Source organism: Schistocerca americana, unplaced genomic scaffold, assembly GCF_021461395.2.
Source record: "Schistocerca americana isolate TAMUIC-IGC-003095 unplaced genomic scaffold, iqSchAmer2.1 HiC_scaffold_561, whole genome shotgun sequence".
In the NCBI taxonomy this organism is placed as follows: Eukaryota; Metazoa; Arthropoda; class Insecta; order Orthoptera; family Acrididae; genus Schistocerca; species Schistocerca americana.
Genome location: NW_025726304.1, coordinates 85,001 through 92,023, shown reverse-complemented (window position 1 = coordinate 92,023; position 7,023 = coordinate 85,001). Strand labels below are relative to the sequence as shown.

At 55.7% G+C, this 7,023-nt stretch overlaps 2 non-coding genes across 2 annotated transcripts; both read right to left on the bottom strand.

The window, feature by feature from the left end:
• Nucleotides 1-1,212: 1,212 nt before the first annotated feature.
• LOC124586587 lies at nt 1,213-1,367 on the bottom strand. The gene has a single exon (XR_006975181.1). It is a non-coding gene; the product is annotated as a 5.8S ribosomal RNA (ribosomal RNA).
• Nucleotides 1,368-1,718: 351 nt separating this feature from the next.
• LOC124586592 lies at nt 1,719-3,628 on the bottom strand. The gene has a single exon (XR_006975186.1). It is a non-coding gene; the product is annotated as a small subunit ribosomal RNA (ribosomal RNA).
• Between the last annotated feature and the right edge of the window lie 3,395 nt (nt 3,629-7,023).

The window sequence follows — 7,023 nt, the reverse complement described above, 5'->3', positions numbered from 1 at the left end:
CCCGCGCAAGGCGAGACCTTCACTTTCATTACGCCTTTAGGTTTCGTACAGCCCAATGACTCGCGCACATGTTAGACTCCTTGGTCCGTGTTTCAAGACGGGTCGTGAAATTGTCCAAAGCTGAAGCGCCGCTGACGGGAGCGATTATTCCGCCCGAGAGCATCCCGAGCCAACAGCGGCGCGGGTCCGGGGCCGGGCCAGGTAGGTCCGTCATCCGGGAAGAACCGCGCGCGCTTGCCGGGAGCCCGAGCGCCCAAAGGGGCGAATCGACTCCTCCAGATATACCGCCGGGCAGCCAGCCAGGACACCGGGGCTCTGCCCAACAGACGCGAACCGAGGCCCGCGGAAGGACAGGCTGCGCACCCGGGCCGTAGGCCGGCACCCAGCGGGTCGCGACGTCCTACTAGGGGAGAAGTGCGGCCCACCGCACACCGGAACGGCCCCACCCCGCGGCGAGTGGAAAGGCAACCGGACACGACCCCGCCGCGGATTGCTCCGCGCGGGCGGCCGGCCCCATCTGCCGAGGGCGGAGGCCAGTGGCCGGATGGGCGTGAATCTCACCCGTTCGACCTTTCGGACTTCTCACGTTTACCCCAGAACGGTTTCACGTACTTTTGAACTCTCTCTTCAAAGTTCTTTTCAACTTTCCCTCACGGTACTTGTTCGCTATCGGTCTCGTGGTCATATTTAGTCTCAGATGGAGTTTACCACCCACTTGGAGCTGCACTCTCAAGCAACCCGACTCGAAGGAGAGGTCCCGCCGACGCTCGCACCGGCCGCTACGGGCCTGGCACCCTCTACGGGCCGTGGCCTCATTCAAGTTGGACTTGGGCTCGGCGCGAGGCGTCGGGGGTAGTGGACCCTCCCAAACACCACATGCCACGACAGGCGGCAGCCTGCGGGGTTCGGTGCTGGACTCTTCCCTGTTCGCTCGCCGCTACTGGGGGGAATCCTTGTTAGTTTCTTTTCCTCCGCTTAGTAATATGCTTAAATTCAGCGGGTAGTCTCGCCTGCTCTGAGGTCGTTGTACGAGGTGTCGCACGCCACACCGCCAGCCGGCTGTGCACGCTACCGAGTAAGTACCGGTATGCGAACCGCCAGGCGACGGGCGCGCATCGCACGTTTAAGGAGGCGCGGCCGGCCCCACAGGCGGCCGCGACGCTCCCAGGTCTGCGAAGCGGGGCAAACGCCGCGCGCTTCAGTATACGTAGCCGACCCTCAGCCAGACGTGGCCCGGGAACGGAATCCATGGACCGCAATGTGCGTTCGAAACGTCGATGTTCATGTGTCCTGCAGTTCACATGTCGACGCGCAATTTGCTGCGTTCTTCATCGACCCACGAGCCGAGTGATCCACCGTCCTGGGTGATCTTTTCTTAGTTTACACTGTCTCTTTCAAGACAGTTGCATAGGCGGGACGTAGGCGTGTGGCGGCCCCTGTTCAAGCGTTCTGTGTCCAACGGCCTCACGGCCGATGGGCGTCGTACGGCTCCACACCGGAGCGGACAGGCAGTCGGGCGAAAGTCATTCAAAACCGGCGCCAGGCGCCAGGTGCCGCAGGCCAGCCGCTCCAGCGCTTCAGCGCTCGTACCACACAACATTGGCGTTAGTTTTGAGAAGCACGCGTGGTTCCGCACGCGGCGCACGGCTACTGCGAGCCGTACAGGTAGCGTGTTGCGCGACACGACACGCACATCGAAAGACATGCAGTCTAGTCGGTAATGATCCTTCCGCAGGTTCACCTACGGAAACCTTGTTACGACTTTTACTTCCTCTAAATGATCAAGTTTGGTCATCTTTCCGGTAGCATCGGCAACGACAGAGTCAATGCCGCGTACCAGTCCGAAGACCTCACTAAATCATTCAATCGGTAGTAGCGACGGGCGGTGTGTACAAAGGGCAGGGACGTAATCAACGCGAGCTTATGACTCGCGCTTACTGGGAATTCCTCGTTCATGGGGAACAATTGCAAGCCCCAATCCCTAGCACGAAGGAGGTTCAGCGGGTTACCCCGACCTTTCGGCCTAGGAAGACACGCTGATTCCTTCAGTGTAGCGCGCGTGCGGCCCAGAACATCTAAGGGCATCACAGACCTGTTATTGCTCAATCTCGTGCGGCTAGAAGCCGCCTGTCCCTCTAAGAAGAAAAGTAATCGCTGACAGCACGAAGGATGTCACGCGACTAGTTAGCAGGCTAGAGTCTCGTTCGTTATCGGAATTAACCAGACAAATCGCTCCACCAACTAAGAACGGCCATGCACCACCACCCACCGAATCAAGAAAGAGCTATCAATCTGTCAATCCTTCCGGTGTCCGGGCCTGGTGAGGTTTCCCGTGTTGAGTCAAATTAAGCCGCAGGCTCCACTCCTGGTGGTGCCCTTCCGTCAATTCCTTTAAGTTTCAGCTTTGCAACCATACTTCCCCCGGAACCCAAAAGCTTTGGTTTCCCGGAGGCTGCCCGCCGAGTCATCGGAGGAACTGCGGCGGATCGCTGGCTGGCATCGTTTATGGTTAGAACTAGGGCGGTATCTGATCGCCTTCGAACCTCTAACTTTCGTTCTTGATTAATGAAAACATACTTGGCAAATGCTTTCGCTTCTGTTCGTCTTGCGACGATCCAAGAATTTCACCTCTAACGTCGCAATACGAATGCCCCCGCCTGTCCCTATTAATCATTACCTCGGGTTCCGAAAACCAACAAAATAGAACCGAGGTCCTATTCCATTATTCCATGCACACAGTATTCAGGCGGGCTTGCCTGCTTTAAGCACTCTAATTTGTTCAAAGTAAACGTGCCGGCCCACCGAGACACTCACTCAAGAGCACCCTGGTAGGATTGCAACGGGGTCCGCCTCGGGACGCACGAGCACGCACGAGGCGCGTCGCACGCCTTCAGCTCGCCCCACCGGCAGGACGTCCCACGATACATGCCAGTTAAACACCGACGGGCGGTGAACCAACAGCGTGGGACACAAATCCAACTACGAGCTTTTTAACCGCAACAACTTTAATATACGCTATTGGAGCTGGAATTACCGCGGCTGCTGGCACCAGACTTGCCCTCCAATAGATACTCGTTAAAGGATTTAAAGTGTACTCATTCCGATTACGGGGCCTCGGATGAGTCCCGTATCGTTATTTTTCGTCACTACCTCCCCGTGCCGGGAGTGGGTAATTTGCGCGCCTGCTGCCTTCCTTGGATGTGGTAGCCGTTTCTCAGGCTCCCTCTCCGGAATCGAACCCTGATTCCCCGTTACCCGTTACAACCATGGTAGGCGCAGAACCTACCATCGACAGTTGATAAGGCAGACATTTGAAAGATGCGTCGCCGGTACGAGGACCGTGCGATCAGCCCAAAGTTATTCAGAGTCACCAAGGCAAACGGACCGGACGAGCCGACCGATTGGTTTTGATCTAATAAAAGCGTCCCTTCCATCTCTGGTCGGGACTCTGTTTGCATGTATTAGCTCTAGAATTACCACAGTTATCCAAGTAACGTGGGTACGATCTAAGGAACCATAACTGATTTAATGAGCCATTCGCGGTTTCACCTTAATGCGGCTTGTACTGAGACATGCATGGCTTAATCTTTGAGACAAGCATATGACTACTGGCAGGATCAACCAGGGAGCTGCGTCAACTAGAGCTGAGCAGCCGGCCGCCCGGGAGTGTGTCCCGGGGGCCCGCGCGAACACGCAAGCGTCCGCTCAATTATTCTGCAAACAGGAGGAGGCTGAGCTCCCCTGCACAATACACCTCGAAACCCTCTCAGGTCCCGGCGGCGCGCAGCGCCGTCCTAAGTACTTGGTCGGGTTCGAGAGAGGCGCAATCGCCCGGAGTTTGGCGAGTAGACGCTTTAGGTGCGACCACCCGTGCTCCCAACTGAGCTTGCCGCTGCCGACAGAGGCCCGGGAGCGTGCTGTCGTGGCATTGCCGGCGGGAGACAACACGCGCCACCTACGGTGGCCGGCAGCTCCAACGCCAGCGCCACAGAAGGACAAAAGCCCCACTTGGGTGCCGAAGCGAACTCTCCCAGCACAGCGCACGCGCCAACACGTCCGCACAGCTGCGATACAATCCACCTGCGAGAACCGCAGAGGCGACCGAGCAGCAGACGGCGTCGCGGCGCCGAGCGCCGGGCGGCGGCGCATCCTCAGCGCACACAGTCCTCAATCGGACCAGCACACTGCAGATGTCCACCGCGCTTCGCACCGGGCCCGCGAGGACCTACTTTGGCCGCACGGCGCCGCGTGCAGGGTGCGCCGGCGCGCAGCTGCGCCGCCTGCCGCCTCCGTCGGCCGGCGCGCCTGCCACTGGCCGCCCCCACCAGCCGGCTGTAGCGCGTGCGCCCACGCACCGCGCGGCCAGCACGCCGGAAGGCCCCCCCTCACCGGCCGGGGACGGTCCCACCCAGCCACCGCCGCGTATCGCTTCACACCCACATGCCATTCACGTTCGTGGGCATGGTGGGTATCGCTGAAACAACCGGTTGGTAGCTCAACCGATCGTCGCCATCACTGATTCACCTCTAGCGAGAACAACCGCACCACAACGGTTTACCAGTTCTTCATTTGCGTAACGTCACCAGCAAACGTAGACGTCCATCGCCATTTGCAAATTCAACGATTGTTGCATGCCTGTGTCAGGTGTCACGACACACTATGTCTGCCCACATACACGCAACAACATGTGCACGCTTCGCGAACACGTGGAAGGTGGCCCCCGTACGTATGCGATGTCCATTGCGCGAACGACTGTCAACCGGCCTCTGTCGCATGTCGCAGATGTGGAACGCAGTGCACCATGCTATCACGGTGTGTGAGAAGAGACGACTACGTCTGACAACACGCGCCACTACATCAACAGACGGCTCATGCTGATCGCCATCCACGGCATACCATACTGCAATCCAGCTCTTATAGGGAGACGACACGTAGCTGAGTGCACAATATTTGGACCGTATGGTTCGCCGTTGTTGGCGCAGTCGTGGTACGGTCACACATGTACCACGATGTATCATTCAGTACATGAGGACCAATGTGCGGTACAGTGTGTGATTTGGACGTACAACATCAGCGGACAGTTGCCACAAGCCGTACCACAACGTAGGCTGTGCTTCGCCATGCGAATGCCAATGAACAACTGCGAAGGGCATTGAGCATGTACGTCCTGCCGCCATCCGCATTACAGTGTATAGCTGCAAGGTGTTTAACATGAAGCGATACTCTGGGGACCGGGCAGTGCGAGTAGCAAACTATATTGCGGGGGTTGCAGTTAGGCAACACTACACTAATTTAACGCGTCGTATGACAATTACAGAGCAGGTTAAGGCCCAACGTGTGTTGGGTTAAGGCCCAACGTGTGTTGGGTTAAGGCCCAACGTGTGTTGGGTTAAGGCCCAACGTGTGTTGGGTTAAGGCCCAACGTGTGTTGGGTTAAGGCCCAACGTGTGTTGGGTTAAGGCCCAACGTGTGTTGGGTTAAGGCCCAACGTGTGTTGGGTTAAGGCCCAACGTGTGTTGGGTTAAGGCCCAACGTGTGTTGGGTTAAGGCCCAACGTGTGTTGGGTTAAGGCCCAACGTGTGTTGGGTTAAGGCCCAACGTGTGTTGGGTTAAGGCCCAACGTGTGTTGGGTTAAGGCCCAACGTGTGTTGGGTTAAGGCCCAACGTGTGTTGGGTTAAGGCCCAACGTGTGTTGGGTTAAGGCCCAACGTGTGTTGGGTTAAGGCCCAACGTGTGTTGGGTTAAGGCCCAACGTGTGTTGGGTTAAGGCCCAACGTGTGTTGGGTTAAGGCCCAACGTGTGTTGGGTTAAGGCCCAACGTGTGTTGGGTTAAGGCGCAACATAGGTTAGGTTAAGGCGCAACATAGGTTAGGTTAAGGCGCAACATAGGTTAGGTTAAGGCGCAACATAGGTTAGGTTAAGGCGCAACATAGGTTAGGTTAAGGCGCAACATAGGTTAGGTTAAGGCGCAACATAGGTTAGGTTACGGCGCAACATAGGTTAGGTTAAGGCGCAACATAGGTTAGGTTAAGGCGCAACATAGGTTAGGTTACGGCGCAACATAGGTTAGGTTAAGGCGCAACATAGGTTAGGTTAAGGCGCAACATAGGTTAGGTTAAGGCGCAACATAGGTTAGGTTAAGGCGCAACATAGGTTAGGTTAAGGCGCAACATAGGTTAGGTTAAGGCGCAACATAGGTTAGGTTAAGGCGCAACATAGGTTAGGTTAAGGCGCAACATAGGTTAGGTTACGGCGCAACATAGGTTAGGTTAAGGCGCAACATAGGTTAGGTTAAGGCGCAACATAGGTTAGGTTAAGGCGCAACATAGGTTAGGTTATGGCGCAACATAGGTTAGGTTACGGCGCAACATAGGTTAGGTTACGGCGCAACATAGGTTAGGTTAAGGCGCAACATAGGTTAGGTTAAGGCGCAACATAGGTTAGGTTAAGGCGCAACATAGGTTAGGTTAAGGCGCAACATAGGTTAGGTTAAGGCGCAACATAGGTTAGGTTAAGGCGCAACATAGGTTAGGTTAAGGCGCAACATAGGTTAGGTTAAGGCGCAACATGGGTTAGGTTAAGGCGCAACATGGGTTAGGTTAAGGCGCAACATGGGTTAGGTTAAGGCGCAACATGGGTTAGGTTAAGGCGCAACATGGGTTAGGTTAAGGCGCAACATGGGTTAGGTTAAGGCGCAACATGGGTTAGGTTAAGGCGCAACATGGGTTAGGTTAAGGCGCAACATGGGTTAGGTTAAGGCGCAACATGGGTTAGGTTAAGGCGCAACATGGGTTAGGTTAAGGCGCAACATGGGTTAGGTTAAGGTACAATATGGGTTAGGTTAAGGTACAATATGGGTTAGGTTAAGGTACAATATGGGTTAGGTTAAGGTACAATATGGGTTAGGTTAAGGTACAATATGGGTTAGGTTAAGGTACAATATGGGTTAGGTTAAGGTACAATATGGGTTAGGTTAAGGTACAATATGGGTTAGGTTAAGGTACAATACGGGTTAGGTTAAGG